The sequence below is a fragment of the Rhinoderma darwinii genome, chromosome 1 (genome assembly GCF_050947455.1).
Source record: "Rhinoderma darwinii isolate aRhiDar2 chromosome 1, aRhiDar2.hap1, whole genome shotgun sequence".
Taxonomy (NCBI): Eukaryota; Metazoa; Chordata; class Amphibia; order Anura; family Rhinodermatidae; genus Rhinoderma; species Rhinoderma darwinii.
The window spans coordinates 216250971-216270959 of NC_134687.1; the positions used below are offsets into that span (position 1 = coordinate 216250971).

The 19989-nt window shown below is 34.0% G+C and overlaps 23 non-coding genes across 23 annotated transcripts; all 23 read right to left on the reverse strand.

Annotated features, from left to right (window-relative positions):
• Positions 1 to 691: 691 nt before the first annotated feature.
• TRNAR-UCU (transfer RNA arginine (anticodon UCU)) lies at positions 692 to 764 on the reverse strand. The gene has a single exon. It is a non-coding gene; the product is annotated as a tRNA-Arg (tRNA).
• A 776-nt stretch (positions 765 to 1540) lies between these two features.
• On the reverse strand, positions 1541 to 1613 carry TRNAK-UUU (transfer RNA lysine (anticodon UUU)). Its single transcript has one exon. It is a non-coding gene; the product is annotated as a tRNA-Lys (tRNA).
• A 1625-nt stretch (positions 1614 to 3238) lies between these two features.
• Positions 3239 to 3311, reverse strand: TRNAK-UUU (transfer RNA lysine (anticodon UUU)). Its single transcript has one exon. It is a non-coding gene; the product is annotated as a tRNA-Lys (tRNA).
• Positions 3312 to 4087: 776 nt separating this feature from the next.
• TRNAK-UUU (transfer RNA lysine (anticodon UUU)) lies at positions 4088 to 4160 on the reverse strand. Its single transcript has one exon. It is a non-coding gene; the product is annotated as a tRNA-Lys (tRNA).
• Positions 4161 to 4936: 776 nt separating this feature from the next.
• On the reverse strand, positions 4937 to 5009 carry TRNAK-UUU (transfer RNA lysine (anticodon UUU)). Its single transcript has one exon. It is a non-coding gene; the product is annotated as a tRNA-Lys (tRNA).
• A 776-nt stretch (positions 5010 to 5785) lies between these two features.
• Positions 5786 to 5858, reverse strand: TRNAK-UUU (transfer RNA lysine (anticodon UUU)). The gene has a single exon. It is a non-coding gene; the product is annotated as a tRNA-Lys (tRNA).
• Positions 5859 to 6634: 776 nt separating this feature from the next.
• TRNAK-UUU (transfer RNA lysine (anticodon UUU)) lies at positions 6635 to 6707 on the reverse strand. Its single transcript has one exon. It is a non-coding gene; the product is annotated as a tRNA-Lys (tRNA).
• Positions 6708 to 7483: 776 nt separating this feature from the next.
• TRNAK-UUU (transfer RNA lysine (anticodon UUU)) lies at positions 7484 to 7556 on the reverse strand. The gene has a single exon. It is a non-coding gene; the product is annotated as a tRNA-Lys (tRNA).
• A 776-nt stretch (positions 7557 to 8332) lies between these two features.
• On the reverse strand, positions 8333 to 8405 carry TRNAK-UUU (transfer RNA lysine (anticodon UUU)). The gene has a single exon. It is a non-coding gene; the product is annotated as a tRNA-Lys (tRNA).
• Positions 8406 to 9181: 776 nt separating this feature from the next.
• TRNAK-UUU (transfer RNA lysine (anticodon UUU)) lies at positions 9182 to 9254 on the reverse strand. The gene has a single exon. It is a non-coding gene; the product is annotated as a tRNA-Lys (tRNA).
• Positions 9255 to 10030: 776 nt separating this feature from the next.
• TRNAK-UUU (transfer RNA lysine (anticodon UUU)) lies at positions 10031 to 10103 on the reverse strand. Its single transcript has one exon. It is a non-coding gene; the product is annotated as a tRNA-Lys (tRNA).
• A 577-nt stretch (positions 10104 to 10680) lies between these two features.
• On the reverse strand, positions 10681 to 10753 carry TRNAK-UUU (transfer RNA lysine (anticodon UUU)). Its single transcript has one exon. It is a non-coding gene; the product is annotated as a tRNA-Lys (tRNA).
• A 776-nt stretch (positions 10754 to 11529) lies between these two features.
• TRNAK-UUU (transfer RNA lysine (anticodon UUU)) lies at positions 11530 to 11602 on the reverse strand. The gene has a single exon. It is a non-coding gene; the product is annotated as a tRNA-Lys (tRNA).
• A 607-nt stretch (positions 11603 to 12209) lies between these two features.
• Positions 12210 to 12282, reverse strand: TRNAK-UUU (transfer RNA lysine (anticodon UUU)). Its single transcript has one exon. It is a non-coding gene; the product is annotated as a tRNA-Lys (tRNA).
• A 776-nt stretch (positions 12283 to 13058) lies between these two features.
• TRNAK-UUU (transfer RNA lysine (anticodon UUU)) lies at positions 13059 to 13131 on the reverse strand. Its single transcript has one exon. It is a non-coding gene; the product is annotated as a tRNA-Lys (tRNA).
• A 589-nt stretch (positions 13132 to 13720) lies between these two features.
• Positions 13721 to 13793, reverse strand: TRNAK-UUU (transfer RNA lysine (anticodon UUU)). Its single transcript has one exon. It is a non-coding gene; the product is annotated as a tRNA-Lys (tRNA).
• Positions 13794 to 14570: 777 nt separating this feature from the next.
• Positions 14571 to 14643, reverse strand: TRNAK-UUU (transfer RNA lysine (anticodon UUU)). The gene has a single exon. It is a non-coding gene; the product is annotated as a tRNA-Lys (tRNA).
• A 776-nt stretch (positions 14644 to 15419) lies between these two features.
• Positions 15420 to 15492, reverse strand: TRNAK-UUU (transfer RNA lysine (anticodon UUU)). The gene has a single exon. It is a non-coding gene; the product is annotated as a tRNA-Lys (tRNA).
• A 776-nt stretch (positions 15493 to 16268) lies between these two features.
• TRNAK-UUU (transfer RNA lysine (anticodon UUU)) lies at positions 16269 to 16341 on the reverse strand. Its single transcript has one exon. It is a non-coding gene; the product is annotated as a tRNA-Lys (tRNA).
• Positions 16342 to 17117: 776 nt separating this feature from the next.
• Positions 17118 to 17190, reverse strand: TRNAK-UUU (transfer RNA lysine (anticodon UUU)). Its single transcript has one exon. It is a non-coding gene; the product is annotated as a tRNA-Lys (tRNA).
• A 776-nt stretch (positions 17191 to 17966) lies between these two features.
• Positions 17967 to 18039, reverse strand: TRNAK-UUU (transfer RNA lysine (anticodon UUU)). The gene has a single exon. It is a non-coding gene; the product is annotated as a tRNA-Lys (tRNA).
• Positions 18040 to 18815: 776 nt separating this feature from the next.
• TRNAK-UUU (transfer RNA lysine (anticodon UUU)) lies at positions 18816 to 18888 on the reverse strand. Its single transcript has one exon. It is a non-coding gene; the product is annotated as a tRNA-Lys (tRNA).
• Positions 18889 to 19664: 776 nt separating this feature from the next.
• On the reverse strand, positions 19665 to 19737 carry TRNAK-UUU (transfer RNA lysine (anticodon UUU)). Its single transcript has one exon. It is a non-coding gene; the product is annotated as a tRNA-Lys (tRNA).
• Between the last annotated feature and the right edge of the window lie 252 nt (positions 19738 to 19989).

Consider the following 19989-nt stretch of genomic DNA (forward strand, 5'->3'; position numbering starts at 1 on the left):
TTCAAGGGTTACTTAGACAAGAAAAGTATAAAGTTATTTTGACTTGATAAAATCAGCTACGGTGCTAAAGTTTAAACAGTCAAGACATTGTTAGATCATACATTTTTCTTTTTTAAGGCATAAAGTTTAAATTTTGTTCTGACATCCAGGAAATCTTAAAAGCATGGACTAGTTCTTAGTTTCAAAGAGAGTTTCAGTCATGGATAAGTGATAGGTTGTTTTTCAAAAGACTTACACCTGAACAGGTACCCTCAGATCGAAAGTGTGATGCTCTATCAACTATTTACCTTAGTTTCAAAGAGAGTTTCAGTCATAGATAAGTGATAGATTGTTTTTTCAAAAGACTCATGTGATACTCTACCCACTAAACTATCCAGGCTCTATAAAACACAAAAATATGCAAGAAAATCGATGGTGTTATCATCATTTATATTTTGAGCTATAGCACTGTTATAATGTATATGCTTTTAAAGTCTACTTTCAGAAGAAGAGAAAAGTGTAATTTCATCTTGTCTTAATGAAATTCTTTAGGCTGCTAAAGTTTGAGGCGGCAAGACATCATTAGATCATACTTAATTCTATCCTTAAGACATAAAGATACATCATTAATCCAATAATTTTTTTAGAGTATGAAATCTACGTAATGTTCAAATCATAAATAAGTGAAACGTCTTGATTTCTAAAAGACACGTGCCTGAACAGGGACTTGAACCCTGGACCCTCAGATTAGAAGTCTGATGCTCTACCGACTGAGCTATCCAGGCTCTCCAAAACCAAAATGTGTGCGGGAAAATCGGCGTTTCTCTCCTTCTGATATATATTCTGACCTGGAGTGCTTTGTTATGTGGTTTCAAGGGTTACTTAGACAAGAAAAGTATAAAGTTATTTTGACTTGATAAAATCAGCTACGGTGCTAAAGTTTAAACAGTCAAGACATTGTTAGATCATACATTTTTCTTTTTTAAGGCATAAAGTTTAAATTTTGTTCTGACATCCAGGAAATCTTAAAAGCATGGACTAGTTCTTAGTTTCAAAGAGAGTTTCAGTCATGGATAAGTGATAGGTTGTTTTTCAAAAGACTTACACCTGAACAGGTACCCTCAGATCGAAAGTGTGATGCTCTATCAACTATTTACCTTAGTTTCAAAGAGAGTTTCAGTCATAGATAAGTGATAGATTGTTTTTTCAAAAGACTCATGTGATACTCTACCCACTAAACTATCCAGGCTCTATAAAACACAAAAATATGCAAGAAAATCGATGGTGTTATCATCATTTATATTTTGAGCTATAGCACTGTTATAATGTATATGCTTTTAAAGTCTACTTTCAGAAGAAGAGAAAAGTGTAATTTCATCTTGTCTTAATGAAATTCTTTAGGCTGCTAAAGTTTGAGGCGGCAAGACATCATTAGATCATACTTAATTCTATCCTTAAGACATAAAGTTACATCATTAATCCAATAATTTTTTTAGAGTATGAAATCTACGTAATGTTCAAATCATAAATAAGTGAAACGTCTTGATTTCTAAAAGACACGTGCCTGAACAGGGACTTGAACCCTGGACCCTCAGATTAAAAGTCTGATGCTCTACCGACTGAGCTATCCAGGCTCTCCAAAACCAAAACGTGTGCGGGAAAATCGGCGTTTCTCTCCTTCTGATATATATTCTGACCTGGAGTGCTTTGTTATGTGGTTTCAAGCGTTACTTAGACAAGAAAAGTATAAAGTTATTTTGACTTGATAAAATCAGCTACGGTGCTAAAGTTTAAACAGTCAAGACATTGTTAGATCATACATTTTTCTTTTTTAAGGCATAAAGTTTAAATTTTGTTCTGACATCCAGGAAATCTTAAAAGCATGGACTAGTTCTTAGTTTCAAAGAGAGTTTCAGTCATGGATAAGTGATAGGTTGTTTTTCAAAAGACTTACACCTGAACAGGTACCCTCAGATCGAAAGTGTGATGCTCTATCAACTATTTACCTTAGTTTCAAAGAGAGTTTCAGTCATAGATAAGTGATAGATTGTTTTTTCAAAAGACTCATGTGATACTCTACCCACTAAACTATCCAGGCTCTATAAAACACAAAAATATGCAAGAAAATCGATGGTGTTATCATCATTTATATTTTGAGCTATAGCACTGTTATAATGTATATGCTTTTAAAGTCTACTTTCAGAAGAAGAGAAAAGTGTAATTTCATCTTGTCTTAATGAAATTCTTTAGGCTGCTAAAGTTTGAGGCGGCAAGACATCATTAGATCATACTTAATTCTATCCTTAAGACATAAAGTTACATCATTAATCCAATAATTTTTTTAGAGTATGAAATCTACGTAATGTTCAAATCATAAATAAGTGAAACGTCTTGATTTCTAAAAGACACACGCCTGAACAGGGACTTGAACCCTGGACCCTCAGATTTAAAGTCTGATGCTCTACCGACTGAGCTATCCAGGCTCTCCAAAACCAAAACGTGTGCGGGAAAATCGGCGTTTCTCTCCTTCTCATATATATTCTGACCTGGAGTGCTTTGTTATGTGGTTTCAAGGGTTACTTAGACAAGAAAAGTATAAAGTTATTTTGACTTGATAAAATCAGCTACGGTGCTAAAGTTTAAACAGTCAAGACATTGTTAGATCATACATTTTTCTTTTTTAAGGCATAAAGTTTAAATTTTGTTCTGACATCCAGGAAATCTTAAAAGCATGGACTAGTTCTTAGTTTCAAAGAGAGTTTCAGTCATGGATAAGTGATAGGTTGTTTTTCAAAAGACTTACACCTGAACAGGTACCCTCAGATCGAAAGTGTGATGCTCTATCAACTATTTACCTTAGTTTCAAAGAGAGTTTCAGTCATAGATAAGTGATAGATTGTTTTTTCAAAAGACTCATGTGATACTCTACCCACTAAACTATCCAGGCTCTATAAAACACAAAAATATGCAAGAAAATCGATGGTGTTATCATCATTTATATTTTGAGCTATAGCACTGTTATAATGTATATGCTTTTAAAGTCTACTTTCAGAAGAAGAGAAAAGTGTAATTTCATCTTGTCTTAATGAAATTCTTTAGGCTGCTAAAGTTTGAGGCGGCAAGACATCATTAGATCATACTTAATTCTATCCTTAAGACATAAAGTTACATCATTAATCCAATAATTTTTTTAGAGTATGAAATCTACGTAATGTTCAAATCATAAATAAGTGAAACGTCTTGATTTCTAAAAGACACGTGCCTGAACAGGGACTTGAACCCTGGACCCTCAGATTAAAAGTCTGATGCTCTACCAACTGAGCTATCCAGGCTCTCCAAAACCCAAACGTGTGCGGGAAAATCGGCGTTTCTCTCCTTCTGATATATATTCTGACCTGGAGTGCTTTGTTATGTGGTTTCAAGCGTTACTTAGACAAGAAAAGTATAAAGTTATTTTGACTTGATAAAATCAGCTACGGTGCTAAAGTTTAAACAGTCAAGACATTGTTAGATCATACATTTTTCTTTTTTAAGGCATAAAGTTTAAATTTTGTTCTGACATCCAGGAAATCTTAAAAGCATGGACTAGTTCTTAGTTTCAAAGAGAGTTTCAGTCATGGATAAGTGATAGGTTGTTTTTCAAAAGACTTACACCTGAACAGGTACCCTCAGATCGAAAGTGTGATGCTCTATCAACTATTTACCTTAGTTTCAAAGAGAGTTTCAGTCATAGATAAGTGATAGATTGTTTTTTCAAAAGACTCATGTGATACTCTACCCACTAAACTATCCAGGCTCTATAAAACACAAAAATATGCAAGAAAATCGATGGTGTTATCATCATTTATATTTTGAGCTATAGCACTGTTATAATGTATATGCTTTTAAAGTCTACTTTCAGAAGAAGAGAAAAGTGTAATTTCATCTTGTCTTAATGAAATTCTTTAGGCTGCTAAAGTTTGAGGCGGCAAGACATCATTAGATCATACTTAATTCTATCCTTAAGACATAAAGTTACATCATTAATCCAATAATTTTTTTAGAGTATGAAATCTACGTAATGTTCAAATCATAAATAAGTGAAACGTCTTGATTTCTAAAAGACACGCGCCTGAACAGGGACTTGAACCCTGGACCCTCAGATTAAAAGTCTGATGCTCTACCGACTGAGCTATCCAGGCTCTCCAAAAACAAAACGTGTGCGGGAAAATCTGCGTTTCTCTCCTTCTCATATATATTCTGACCTGGAGTGCTTTGTTATGTGGTTTCAAGGGTTACTTAGACAAGAAAAGTATAAAGTTATTTTGACTTGATAAAATCAGCTACGGTGCTAAAGTTTAAACAGTCAAGACATTGTTAGATCATACATTTTTCTTTTTTAAGGCATAAAGTTTAAATTTTGTTCTGACATCCAGGAAATCTTAAAAGCATGGACTAGTTCTTAGTTTCAAAGAGAGTTTCAGTCATGGATAAGTGATAGGTTGTTTTTCAAAAGACTTACACCTGAACAGGTACCCTCAGATCGAAAGTGTGATGCTCTATCAACTATTTACCTTAGTTTCAAAGAGAGTTTCAGTCATAGATAAGTGATAGATTGTTTTTTCAAAAGACTCATGTGATACTCTACCCACTAAACTATCCAGGCTCTATAAAACACAAAAATATGCAAGAAAATCGATGGTGTTATCATCATTTATATTTTGAGCTATAGCACTGTTATAATGTATATGCTTTTAAAGTCTACTTTCAGAAGAAGAGAAAAGTGTAATTTCATCTTGTCTTAATGAAATTCTTTAGGCTGCTAAAGTTTGAGGCGGCAAGACATCATTAGATCATACTTAATTCTATCCTTAAGACATAAAGTTACATCATTAATCCAATAATTTTTTTAGAGTATGAAATCTACGTAATGTTCAAATCATAAATAAGTGAAACGTCTTGATTTCTAAAAGACACGTGCCTGAACAGGGACTTGAACCCTGGACCCTCAGATTAAAAGTCTGATGCTCTACCGACTGAGCTATCCAGGCTCTCCAAAACCAAAATGTGTGCGGGAAAATCGGCGTTTCTCTCCTTCTGATATATATTCTGACCTGGAGTGCTTTGTTATGTGGTTTCAAGCGTTACTTAGACAAGAAAAGTATAAAGTTATTTTGACTTGATAAAATCAGCTACGGTGCTAAAGTTTAAACAGTCAAGACATTGTTAGATCATACATTTTTCTTTTTTAAGGCATAAAGTTTAAATTTTGTTCTGACATCCAGGAAATCTTAAAAGCATGGACTAGTTCTTAGTTTCAAAGAGAGTTTCAGTCATGGATAAGTGATAGGTTGTTTTTCAAAAGACTTACACCTGAACAGGTACCCTCAGATCGAAAGTGTGATGCTCTATCAACTATTTACCTTAGTTTCAAAGAGAGTTTCAGTCATAGATAAGTGATAGATTGTTTTTTCAAAAGACTCATGTGATACTCTACCCACTAAACTATCCAGGCTCTATAAAACACAAAAATATGCAAGAAAATCGATGGTGTTATCATCATTTATATTTTGAGCTATAGCACTGTTATAATGTATATGCTTTTAAAGTCTACTTTCAGAAGAAGAGAAAAGTGTAATTTCATCTTGTCTTAATGAAATTCTTTAGGCTGCTAAAGTTTGAGGCGGCAAGACATCATTAGATCATACTTAATTCTATCCTTAAGACATAAAGTTACATCATTAATCCAATAATTTTTTTAGAGTATGAAATCTACGTAATGTTCAAATCATAAATAAGTGAAACGTCTTGATTTCTAAAAGACACGCGCCTGAACAGGGACTTGAACCCTGGACCCTCAGATTAAAAGTCTGATGCTCTACCGACTGAGCTATCCAGGCTCTCCAAAACCAAAACGTGTGCGGGAAAATCGGCGTTTCTCTCCTTCTCATATATATTCTGACCTGGAGTGCTTTGTTATGTGGTTTCAAGGGTTACTTAGACAAGAAAAGTATAAAGTTATTTTGACTTGATAAAATCAGCTACGGTGCTAAAGTTTAAACAGTCAAGACATTGTTAGATCATACATTTTTCTTTTTTAAGGCATAAAGTTTAAATTTTGTTCTGACATCCAGGAAATCTTAAAAGCATGGACTAGTTCTTAGTTTCAAAGAGAGTTTCAGTCATGGATAAGTGATAGGTTGTTTTTCAAAAGACTTACACCTGAACAGGTACCCTCAGATCGAAAGTGTGATGCTCTATCAACTATTTACCTTAGTTTCAAAGAGAGTTTCAGTCATAGATAAGTGATAGATTGTTTTTTCAAAAGACTCATGTGATACTCTACCCACTAAACTATCCAGGCTCTATAAAACACAAAAATATGCAAGAAAATCGATGGTGTTATCATCATTTATATTTTGAGCTATAGCACTGTTATAATGTATATGCTTTTAAAGTCTACTTTCAGAAGAAGAGAAAAGTGTAATTTCATCTTGTCTTAATGAAATTCTTTAGGCTGCTAAAGTTTGAGGCGGCAAGACATCATTAGATCATACTTAATTCTATCCTTAAGACATAAAGTTACATCATTAATCCAATAATTTTTTTAGAGTATGAAATCTACGTAATGTTCAAATCATAAATAAGTGAAACGTCTTGATTTCTAAAAGACACACGCCTGAACAGGGACTTGAACCCTGGACCCTCAGATTAAAAGTCTGATGCTCTACCGACTGAGCTATCCAGGCTCTCCAAAGCCAAAACGTGTGCGGGAAAATCGGCGTTTCTCTCCTTCTCATATATATTCTGACCTGGAGTGCTTTGTTATGTGGTTTCAAGGGTTACTTAGACAAGAAAAGTATAAAGTTATTTTGACTTGATAAAATCAGCTACGGTGCTAAAGTTTAAACAGTCAAGACATTGTTAGATCATACATTTTTCTTTTTTAAGGCATAAAGTTTAAATTTTGTTCTGACATCCAGGAAATCTTAAAAGCATGGACTAGTTCTTAGTTTCAAAGAGAGTTTCAGTCATGGATAAGTGATAGGTTGTTTTTCAAAAGACTTACACCTGAACAGGTACCCTCAGATCGAAAGTGTGATGCTCTATCAACTATTTACCTTAGTTTCAAAGAGAGTTTCAGTCATAGATAAGTGATAGATTGTTTTTTCAAAAGACTCATGTGATACTCTACCCACTAAACTATCCAGGCTCTATAAAACACAAAAATATGCAAGAAAATCGATGGTGTTATCATCATTTATATTTTGAGCTATAGCACTGTTATAATGTATATGCTTTTAAAGTCTACTTTCAGAAGAAGAGAAAAGTGTAATTTCATCTTGTCTTAATGAAATTCTTTAGGCTGCTAAAGTTTGAGGCGGCAAGACATCATTAGATCATACTTAATTCTATCCTTAAGACATAAAGTTACATCATTAATCCAATAATTTTTTTAGAGTATGAAATCTACGTAATGTTCAAATCATAAATAAGTGAAACGTCTTGATTTCTAAAAGACACACGCCTGAACAGGGACTTGAACCCTGGACCCTCAGATTAAAAGTCTGATGCTCTACCGACTGAGCTATCCAGGCTCTCCAAAGCCAAAACGTGTGCGGGAAAATCGGCGTTTCTCTCCTTCTCATATATATTCTGACCTGGAGTGCTTTGTTATGTGGTTTCAAGGGTTACTTAGACAAGAAAAGTATAAAGTTATTTTGACTTGATAAAATCAGCTACGGTGCTAAAGTTTAAACAGTCAAGACATTGTTAGATCATACATTTTTCTTTTTTAAGGCATAAAGTTTAAATTTTGTTCTGACATCCAGGAAATCTTAAAAGCATGGACTAGTTCTTAGTTTCAAAGAGAGTTTCAGTCATGGATAAGTGATAGGTTGTTTTTCAAAAGACTTACACCTGAACAGGTACCCTCAGATCGAAAGTGTGATGCTCTATCAACTATTTACCTTAGTTTCAAAGAGAGTTTCAGTCATAGATAAGTGATAGATTGTTTTTTCAAAAGACTCATGTGATACTCTACCCACTAAACTATTCAGGCTCTATAAAACACAAAAATATGCAAGAAAATCGATGGTGTTATCATCATTTATATTTTGAGCTATAGCACTGTTATAATGTATATGCTTTTAAAGTCTACTTTCAGAAGAAGAGAAAAGTGTAATTTCATCTTGTCTTAATGAAATTCTTTAGGCTGCTAAAGTTTGAGGCGGCAAGACATCATTAGATCATACTTAATTCTATCCTTAAGACATAAAGTTACATCATTAATCCAATAATTTTTTTAGAGTATGAAATCTACGTAATGTTCAAATCATAAATAAGTGAAACGTCTTGATTTCTAAAAGACACACGCCTGAACAGGGACTTGAACCCTGGACCCTCAGATTAAAAGTCTGATGCTCTACCGACTGAGCTATCCAGGCTCTCCAAAGCCAAAACGTGTGCGGGAAAATCGGCGTTTCTCTCCTTCTCATATATATTCTGACCTGGAGTGCTTTGTTATGTGGTTTCAAGGGTTACTTAGACAAGAAAAGTATAAAGTTATTTTGACTTGATAAAATCAGCTACGGTGCTAAAGTTTAAACAGTCAAGACATTGTTAGATCATACATTTTTCTTTTTTAAGGCATAAAGTTTAAATTTTGTTCTGACATCCAGGAAATCTTAAAAGCATGGACTAGTTCTTAGTTTCAAAGAGAGTTTCAGTCATGGATAAGTGATAGGTTGTTTTTCAAAAGACTTACACCTGAACAGGTACCCTCAGATCGAAAGTGTGATGCTCTATCAACTATTTACCTTAGTTTCAAAGAGAGTTTCAGTCATAGATAAGTGATAGATTGTTTTTTCAAAAGACTCATGTGATACTCTACCCACTAAACTATCCAGGCTCTATAAAACACAAAAATATGCAAGAAAATCGATGGTGTTATCATCATTTATATTTTGAGCTATAGCACTGTTATAATGTATATGCTTTTAAAGTCTACTTTCAGAAGAAGAGAAAAGTGTAATTTCATCTTGTCTTAATGAAATTCTTTAGGCTGCTAAAGTTTGAGGCGGCAAGACATCATTAGATCATACTTAATTCTATCCTTAAGACATAAAGTTACATCATTAATCCAATAATTTTTTTAGAGTATGAAATCTACGTAATGTTCAAATCATAAATAAGTGAAACGTCTTGATTTCTAAAAGACACGCGCCTGAAAAGGGACTTGAACCCTGGACCCTCAGATTAAAAGTCTGATGCTCTACCGACTGAGCTATCCAGGCTCTCCAAAACCAAAACGTGTGCGGGAAAATCGGCGTTTCTCTCCTTCTCATATATATTCTGACCTGGAGTGCTTTGTTATGTGGTTTCAAGGGTTACTTAGACAAGAAAAGTATAAAGTTATTTTGACTTGATAAAATCAGCTACGGTGCTAAAGTTTAAACAGTCAAGACATTGTTAGATCATACATTTTTCTTTTTTAAGGCATAAAGTTTAAATTTTGTTCTGACATCCAGGAAATCTTAAAAGCATGGACTAGTTCTTAGTTTCAAAGAGAGTTTCAGTCATGGATAAGTGATAGGTTGTTTTTCAAAAGACTTACACCTGAACAGGTACCCTCAGATCGAAAGTGTGATGCTCTATCAACTATTTACCTTAGTTTCAAAGAGAGTTTCAGTCATAGATAAGTGATAGATTGTTTTTTCAAAAGACTCATGTGATACTCTACCCACTAAACTATCCAGGCTCTATAAAACACAAAAATATGCAAGAAAATCGATGGTGTTATCATCATTTATATTTTGAGCTATAGCACTGTTATAATGTATATGCTTTTAAAGTCTACTTTCAGAAGAAGAGAAAAGTGTAATTTCATCTTGTCTTAATGAAATTCTTTAGGCTGCTAAAGTTTGAGGCGGCAAGACATCATTAGATCATACTTAATTCTATCCTTAAGACATAAAGTTACATCATTAATCCAATAATTTTTTTAGAGTATGAAATCTACGTAATGTTCAAATCATAAATAAGTGAAACGTCTTGATTTCTAAAAGACATGTGCCTGAACAGGGACTTGAACCCTGGACCCTCAGATTAAAAGTCTGATGCTCTACCGACTGAGCTATCCAGGCTCTCCAAAACCAAAACGTGTGCGGGAAAATCGGCGTTTCTCTCCTTCTCATATATATTCTGACCTGGAGTGCTTTGTTATGTGGTTTCAAGGGTTACTTAGACAAGAAAAGTATAAAGTTATTTTGACTTGATAAAATCAGCTACGGTGCTAAAGTTTAAACAGTCAAGACATTGTTAGATCATACATTTTTCTTTTTTAAGGCATAAAGTTTAAATTTTGTTCTGACATCCAGGAAATCTTAAAAGCATGGACTAGTTCTTAGTTTCAAAGAGAGTTTCAGTCATGGATAAGTGATAGGTTGTTTTTCAAAAGACTTACACCTGAACAGGTACCCTCAGATCGAAAGTGTGATGCTCTATCAACTATTTACCTTAGTTTCAAAGAGAGTTTCAGTCATAGATAAGTGATAGATTGTTTTTTCAAAAGACTCATGTGATACTCTACCCACTAAACTATCCAGGCTCTATAAAACACAAAAATATGCAAGAAAATCGATGGTGTTATCATCATTTATATTTTGAGCTATAGCACTGTTATAATTTCTAAAAGCAACGTCTTGATTTCTAAAAGACACGCGCCTGAACAGGGACTTGAACCCTGGACCCTCAGATTAAAAGTCTGATGCTCTACCGACTGAGCTATCCAGGCTCTCCAAAACCAAAACGTGTGCGGGAAAATCGGCGTTTCTCTCCTTCTCATATATATTCTGACCTGGAGTGCTTTGTTATGTGGTTTCAAGGGTTACTTAGACAAGAAAAGTATAAAGTTATTTTGACTTGATAAAATCAGCTACGGTGCTAAAGTTTAAACAGTCAAGACATTGTTAGATCATACATTTTTCTTTTTTAAGGCATAAAGTTTAAATTTTGTTCTGACATCCAGGAAATCTTAAAAGCATGGACTAGTTCTTAGTTTCAAAGAGAGTTTCAGTCATGGATAAGTGATAGGTTGTTTTTCAAAAGACTTACACCTGAACAGGTACCCTCAGATCGAAAGTGTGATGCTCTATCAACTATTTACCTTAGTTTCAAAGAGAGTTTCAGTCATAGATAAGTGATAGATTGTTTTTTCAAAAGACTCATGTGATACTCTACCCACTAAACTATCCAGGCTCTATAAAACACAAAAATATGCAAGAAAATCGATGGTGTTATCATCATTTATATTTTGAGCTATAGCACTGTTATAATGTATATGCTTTTAAAGTCTACTTTCAGAAGAAGAGAAAAGTGTAATTTCATCTTGTCTTAATGAAATTCTTTAGGCTGCTAAAGTTTGAGGCGGCAAGACATCATTAGATCATACTTAATTCTATCCTTAAGACATAAAGTTACATCATTAATCCAATAATTTTTTTAGAGTATGAAATCTACGTAATGTTCAAATCATAAATAAGTGAAACGTCTTGATTTCTAAAAGACATGCGCCTGAACAGGGACTTGAACCCTGGACCCTCAGATTAAAAGTCTGATGCTCTACCGACTGAGCTATCCAGGCTCTCCAAAACCAAAACCAAAACCAAAACCAAAACCAAAACCAAAACGTGTGCGGGAAAATCGGCGTTTCTCTCCTTCTCATATATATTCTGACCTGGAGTGCTTTGTTATGTGGTTTCAAGGGTTACTTAGACAAGAAAAGTATAAAGTTATTTTGACTTGATAAAATCAGCTACGGTGCTAAAGTTTAAACAGTCAAGACGTTGTTAGATCATACATTTTTCTTTTTTAAGGCATAAAGTTTAAATTTTGTTCTGACATCCAGGAAATCTTAAAAGCATGGACTAGTTCTTAGTTTCAAAGAGAGTTTCAGTCATGGATAAGTGATAGGTTGTTTTTCAAAAGACTTACACCTGAACAGGTACCCTCAGATCGAAAGTGTGATGCTCTATCAACTATTTACCTTAGTTTCAAAGAGAGTTTCAGTCATAGATAAGTGATAGATTGTTTTTTCAAAAGACTCATGTGATACTCTACCCACTAAACTATCCAGGCTCTATAAAACACAAAAATATGCAAGAAAATCGATGGTGTTATCATCATTTATATTTTGAGCTATAGCACTGTTATAATTTCTAAAAGCAACGTCTTGATTTCTAAAAGACACGCGCCTGAACAGGGACTTGAACCCTGGACCCTCAGAATAAAAGTCTGATGCTCTACCGACTGAGCTATCCAGGCTCTCCAAAACCAAAACGTGTGCGGGAAAATCGGCGTTTCTCTCCTTCTCATATATATTCTGACCTGGAGTGCTTTGTTATGTGGTTTCAAGGGTTACTTAGACAAGAAAAGTATAAAGTTATTTTGACTTGATAAAATCAGCTACGGTGCTAAAGTTTAAACAGTCAAGACATTGTTAGATCATACATTTTTCTTTTTTAAGGCATAAAGTTTAAATTTTGTTCTGACATCCAGGAAATCTTAAAAGCATGGACTAGTTCTTAGTTTCAAAGAGAGTTTCAGTCATGGATAAGTGATAGGTTGTTTTTCAAAAGACTTACACCTGAACAGGTACCCTCAGATCGAAAGTGTGATGCTCTATCAACTATTTACCTTAGTTTCAAAGAGAGTTTCAGTCATAGATAAGTGATAGATTGTTTTTTCAAAAGACTCATGTGATACTCTACCCACTAAACTATCCAGGCTCTATAAAACACAAAAATATGCAAGAAAATCGATGGTGTTATCATCATTTATATTTTGAGCTATAGCACTGTTATAATGTATATGCTTTTAAAGTCTACTTTCAGAAGAAGAGAAAAGTGTAATTTCATCTTGTCTTAATGAAATTCTTTAGGCTGCTAAAGTTTGAGGCGGCAAGACATCATTAGATCATACTTAATTCTATCCTTAAGACATAAAGTTACATCATTAATCCAATAATTTTTTTAGAGTATGAAATCTACGTAATGTTCAAATCATAAATAAGTGAAACGTCTTGATTTCTAAAAGACATGCGCCTGAACAGGGACTTGAACCCTGGACCCTCAGATTAAAAGTCTGATGCTCTACCGACTGAGCTATCCAGGCTCTCCAAAACCAAAACCAAAACCAAAACGTGTGCGGGAAAATCGGCGTTTCTCTCCTTCTCATATATATTCTGACCTGGAGTGCTTTGTTATGTGGTTTCAAGGGTTACTTAGACAAGAAAAGTATAAAGTTATTTTGACTTGATAAAATCAGCTACGGTGCTAAAGTTTAAACAGTCAAGACATTGTTAGATCATATATTTTTCTTTTTTAAGGCATAAAGTTTAAATTTTGTTCTGACATCCAGGAAATCTTAAAAGCATGGACTAGTTCTTAGTTTCAAAGAGAGTTTCAGTCATGGATAAGTGATAGGTTGTTTTTCAAAAGACTTACACCTGAACAGGTACCCTCAGATCGAAAGTGTGATGCTCTATCAACTATTTACCTTAGTTTCAAAGAGAGTTTCAGTCATAGATAAGTGATAGATTGTTTTTTCAAAAGACTCATGTGATACTCTACCCACTAAACTATCCAGGCTCTATAAAACACAAAAATATGCAAGAAAATCGATGGTGTTATCATCATTTATATTTTGAGCTATAGCACTGTTATAATTTCTAAAAGCAACGTCTTGATTTCTAAAAGACATGCGCCTGAACAGGGACTTGAACCCTGGACCCTCAGATTAAAAGTCTGATGCTCTACCGACTGAGCTATCCAGGCTCTCCAAAACCAAAACGTGTGCAGGGAAAATCGGCGTTTCTCTCCTTCTCATATATATTCTGACCTGGAGTGCTTTGTTATGTGGTTTCAAGGGTTACTTAGACAAGAAAAGTATAAAGTTATTTTGACTTGATAAAATCAGCTACGGTGCTAAAGTTTAAACAGTCAAGACATTGTTAGATCATACATTTTTCTTTTTTAAGGCATAAAGTTTAAATTTTGTTCTGACATCCAGGAAATCTTAAAAGCATGGACTAGTTCTTAGTTTCAAAGAGAGTTTCAGTCATGGATAAGTGATAGGTTGTTTTTCAAAAGACTTACACCTGAACAGGTACCCTCAGATCGAAAGTGTGATGCTCTATCAACTATTTACCTTAGTTTCAAAGAGAGTTTCAGTCATAGATAAGTGATAGATTGTTTTTTCAAAAGACTCATGTGATACTCTACCCACTAAACTATCCAGGCTCTATAAAACACAAAAATATGCAAGAAAATCGATGGTGTTATCATCATTTATATTTTGAGCTATAGCACTGTTATAATGTATATGCTTTTAAAGTCTACTTTCAGAAGAAGAGAAAAGTGTAATTTCATCTTGTCTTAATGAAATTCTTTAGGCTGCTAAAGTTTGAGGCGGCAAGACATCATTAGATCATACTTAATTCTATCCTTAAGACATAAAGTTACATCATTAATCCAATAATTTTTTTAGAGTATGAAATCTACGTAATGTTCAAATTATAAATAAGTGAAACGTCTTGATTTCTAAAAGACATGCGCCTGAACAGGGACTTGAACCCTAGACCCTCAGATTAAAAGTCTGATGCTCTACCGACTGAGCTATCCAGGCTCTCCAAAACCAAAACGTGTGCGGGAAAATCGGCGTTTCTCTCCTTCTCATATATATTCTGACCTGGAGTGCTTTGTTATGTGGTTTCAAGGGTTACTTAGACAAGAAAAGTATAAAGTTATTTTGACTTGATAAAATCAGCTACGGTGCTAAAGTTTAAACAGTCAAGACATTGTTAGATCATACATTTTTCTTTTTTAAGGCATAAAGTTTAAATTTTGTTCTGACATCCAGGAAATCTTAAAAGCATGGACTAGTTCTTAGTTTCAAAGAGAGTTTCAGTCATGGATAAGTGATAGGTTGTTTTTCAAAAGACTTACACCTGAACAGGTACCCTCAGATCGAAAGTGTGATGCTCTATCAACTATTTACCTTAGTTTCAAAGAGAGTTTCAGTCATAGATAAGTGATAGATTGTTTTTTCAAAAGACTCATGTGATACTCTACCCACTAAACTATCCAGGCTCTATAAAACACAAAAATATGCAAGAAAATCGATGGTGTTATCATCATTTATATTTTGAGCTATAGCACTGTTATAATGTATATGCTTTTAAAGTCTACTTTCAGAAGAAGAGAAAAGTGTAATTTCATCTTGTCTTAATGAAATTCTTTAGGCTGCTAAAGTTTGAGGCGGCAAGACATCATTAGATCATACTTAATTCTATCCTTAAGACATAAAGTTACATCATTAATCCAATAATTTTTTTAGAGTATGAAATCTACGTAATGTTCAAATCATAAATAAGTGAAACGTCTTGATTTCTAAAAGACACGCGCCTGAACAGGGACTTGAACCCTGGACCCTCAGATTAAAAGTCTGATGCTCTACCGACTGAGCTATCCAGGCTCTCCAAAACCAAAACGTGTGCGGGAAAATCTGCGTTTCTCTCCTTCTCATATATATTCTGACCTGGAGTGCTTTGTTATGTGGTTTCAAGGGTTACTTAGACAAGAAAAGTATAAAGTTATTTTGACTTGATAAAATCAGCTACGGTGCTAAAGTTTAAACAGTCAAGACATTGTTAGATCATACATTTTTCTTTTTTAAGGCATAAAGTTTAAATTTTGTTCTGACATCCAGGAAATCTTAAAAGCATGGACTAGTTCTTAGTTTCAAAGAGAGTTTCAGTCATGGATAAATGATAGGTTGTTTTTCAAAAGACTTACACCTGAACAGGTACCCTCAGATCGAAAGTGTGATGCTCTATCAACTATTTACCTTAGTTTCAAAGAGAGTTTCAGTCATAGATAAGTGATAGATTGTTTTTTCAAAAGACTCATGTGATACTCTACCCACTAAACTATCCAGGCTCTATAAAACACAAAAATATGCAAGAAAATCGATGGTGTTATCATCATTTATATTTTGAGCTATAGCACTGTTATAATGTATATGCTTTTAAAGTCTACTTTCAGAAGAAGAGAAAAGTGTAATTTCATCTTGTCTTAATGAAATTCTTTAGGCTGCTAAAGTTTGAGGCGGCAAGACATCATTAGATCATACTTAATTCTATCCTTAAGACATAAAGTTACATCATTAATCCAATAATTTTTTTAGAGTATGAAATCTACGTAATGTTCAAATCATAAATAAGTGAAACGTCTTGATTTCTAAAAGACACGCGCCTGAACAGGGACTTGAACCCTGGACCCTCAGATTAAAAGTCTGATGCTCTACCGACTGAGCTATCCAGGCTCTCCAAAACCAAAACGTGTGCGGGAAAATCGGCGTTTCTCTCCTTCTGATATATATTCTGACCTGGAGTGCTTTGTTATGTGGTTTCAAGCGTTACTTAGACAAGAAAAGTATAAAGTTATTTTGACTTGATAAAATCAGCTACGGTGCTAAAGTTTAAACAGTCAAGACATTGTTAGATCATACATTTTTCTTTTTTAAGGCATAAAGTTTAAATTTTGTTCTGACATCCAGGAAATCTTAAAAGCATGGACTAGTTCTTAGTTTCAAAGAGAGTTTCAGTCATGGATAAGTGATAGGTTGTTTTTCAAAAGACTTACACCTGAACAGGTACCCTCAGATCGAAAGTGTGATGCTCTATCAACTATTTACCTTAGTTTCAAAGAGAGTTTCAGTCATAGATAAGTGATAGATTGTTTTTTCAAAAGACTCATGTGATACTCTACCCACTAAACTATCCAGGCTCTATAAAACACAAAAATATGCAAGAAAATCGATGGTGTTATCATCATTTATATTTTGAGCTATAGCACTGTTATAATGTATATGCTTTTAAAGTCTACTTTCAGAAGAAGAGAAAAGTGTAATTTCATCTTGTCTTAATGAAATTCTTTAGGCTGCTAAAGTTTGAGGCGGCAAGACATCATTAGATCATACTTAATTCTATCCTTAAGACATAAAGTTACATCATTAATCCAATAATTTTTTTAGAGTATGAAATCTACGTAATGTTCAAATCATAAATAAGTGAAACGTCTTGATTTCTAAAAGACACACGCCTGAACAGGGACTTGAACCCTGGACCCTCAGATTAAAAGTCTGATGCTCTACCGACTGAGCTATCCAGGCTCTCCAAAACCAAAACGTGTGCGGGAAAATCGGCGTTTCTCTCCTTCTCATATATATTCTGACCTGGAGTGCTTTGTTATGTGGTTTCAAGGGTTACTTAGACAAGAAAAGTATAAAGTTATTTTGACTTGATAAAATCAGCTACGGTGCTAAAGTTTAAACAGTCAAGACATTGTTAGATCATACATTTTTCTTTTTTAAGGCATAAAGTTTAAATTTTGTTCTGACATCCAGGAAATCTTAAAAGCATGGACTAGTTCTTAGTTTCAAAGAGAGTTTCAGTCATGGATAAATGATAGGTTGTTTTTCAAAAGACTTACACCTGAACAGGTACCCTCAGATCGAAAGTGTGATGCTCTATCAACTATTTACCTTAGTTTCAAAGAGAGTTTCAGTCATAGATAAGTGATAGATTGTTTTTTCAAAAGACTCATGTGATACTCTACCCACTAAACTATCCAGGCTCTATAAAACACAAAAATATGCAAGAAAATCGATGGTGTTATCATCATTTATATTTTGAGCTATAGCACTGTTATAATGTATATGCTTTTAAAGTCTACTTTCAGAAGAAGAGAAAAGTGTAATTTCATCTTGTCTTAATGAAATTCTTTAGGCTGCTAAAGTTTGAGGCGGCAAGACATCATTAGATCATACTTAATTCTATCCTTAAGACATAAAGTTACATCATTAATCCAATAATTTTTTTAGAGTATGAAATCTACGTAATGTTCAAATCATAAATAAGTGAAACGTCTTGATTTCTAAAAGACACGCGCCTGAACAGGGACTTGAACCCTGGACCCTCAGATTAAAAGTCTGATGCTCTACCGACTGAGCTATCCAGGCTCTCCAAAACCAAAACGTGTGCGGGAAAATCGGCGTTTCTCTCCTTCTGATATATATTCTGACCTGGAGTGCTTTGTTATGTGGTTTCAAGCGTTACTTAGACAAGAAAAGTATAAAGTTATTTTGACTTGATAAAATCAGCTACGGTGCTAAAGTTTAAACAGTCAAGACATTGTTAGATCATACATTTTTCTTTTTTAAGGCATAAAGTTTAAATTTTGTTCTGACATCCAGGAAATCTTAAAAGCATGGACTAGTTCTTAGTTTCAAAGAGAGTTTCAGTCATGGATAAGTGATAGGTTGTTTTTCAAAAGACTTACACCTGAACAGGTACCCTCAGATCGAAAGTGTGATGCTCTATCAACTATTTACCTTAGTTTCAAAGAGAGTTTCAGTCATAGATAAGTGATAGATTGTTTTTTCAAAAGACTCATGTGATACTCTACCCACTAAACTATCCAGGCTCTATAAAACACAAAAATATGCAAGAAAATCGATGGTGTTATCATCATTTATATTTTGAGCTATAGCACTGTTATAATGTATATGCTTTTAAAGTCTACTTTCAGAAGAAGAGAAAAGTGTAATTTCATCTTGTCTTAATGAAATTCTTTAGGCTGCTAAAGTTTGAGGCGGCAAGACATCATTAGATCATACTTAATTCTATCCTTAAGACATAAAGTTACATCATTAATCCAATAATTTTTTTAGAGTATGAAATCTACGTAATGTTCAAATCATAAATAAGTGAAACGTCTTGATTTCTAAAAGACACACGCCTGAACAGGGACTTGAACCCTGGACCCTCAGATTAAAAGTCTGATGCTCTACCGACTGAGCTATCCAGGCTCTCCAAAACCAAAACGTGTGCGGGAAAATCGGCGTTTCTCTCCTTCTCATATATATTCTGACCTGGAGTGCTTTGTTATGTGGTTTCAAGGGTTACTTAGACAAGAAAAGTATAAAGTTATTTTGACTTGATAAAATCAGCTACGGTGCTAAAGTTTAAACAGTCAAGACATTGTTAGATCATACATTTTTCTTTTTTAAGGCATAAAGTTTAAATTTTGTTCTGACATCCAGGAAATCTTAAAAGCATGGACTAGTTCTTAGTTTCAAAGAGAGTTTCAGTCATGGATAAGTGATAGGTTGTTTTTCAAAAGACTTACACCTGAACAGGTACCCTCAGATCGAAAGTGTGATTCTCTATCAACTATTTACCTTAGTTTCAAAGAGAGTTTCAGTCATAGATAAGTGATAGATTGTTTTTTCAAAAGACTCATGTGATACTCTACCCACTAAACTATCCAGGCTCTATAAAACACAAAAATATGCAAGAAAATCGATGGTGTTATCATCATTTATATTTTGAGCTATAGCACTGTTATAATGTATATGCTTTTAAAGTCTACTTTCAGAAGAAGAGAAAAGTGTAATTTCATCTTGTCTTAATGAAATTCTTTAGGCTGCTAAAGTTTGAGGCGGCAAGACATCATTAGATCATACTTAATTCTATCCTTAAGACATAAAGTTACATCATTAATCCAATAATTTTTTTAGAGTATGAAATCTACGTAATGTTCAAATCATAAATAAGTGAAACGTCTTGATTTCTAAAAGACACACGCCTGAACAGGGACTTGAACCCTGGACCCTCAGATTAAAAGTCTGATGCTCTACCGACTGAGCTATCCAGGCTCTCCAAAACCAAAACGTGTGCGGGAAAATCGGCGTTTCTCTCCTTCTCATATATATTCTGACCTGGAGTGCTTTGTTATGTGGTTTCAAGGGTTACTTAGACAAGAAAAGTATAAAGTTATTTTGACTTGATAAAATCAGCTACGGTGCTAAAGTTTAAACAGTCAAGACATTGTTAGATCATACATTTTTCTTTTTTAAGGCATAAAGTTTAAATTTTGTTCTGACATCCAGGAAATCTTAAAAGCATGG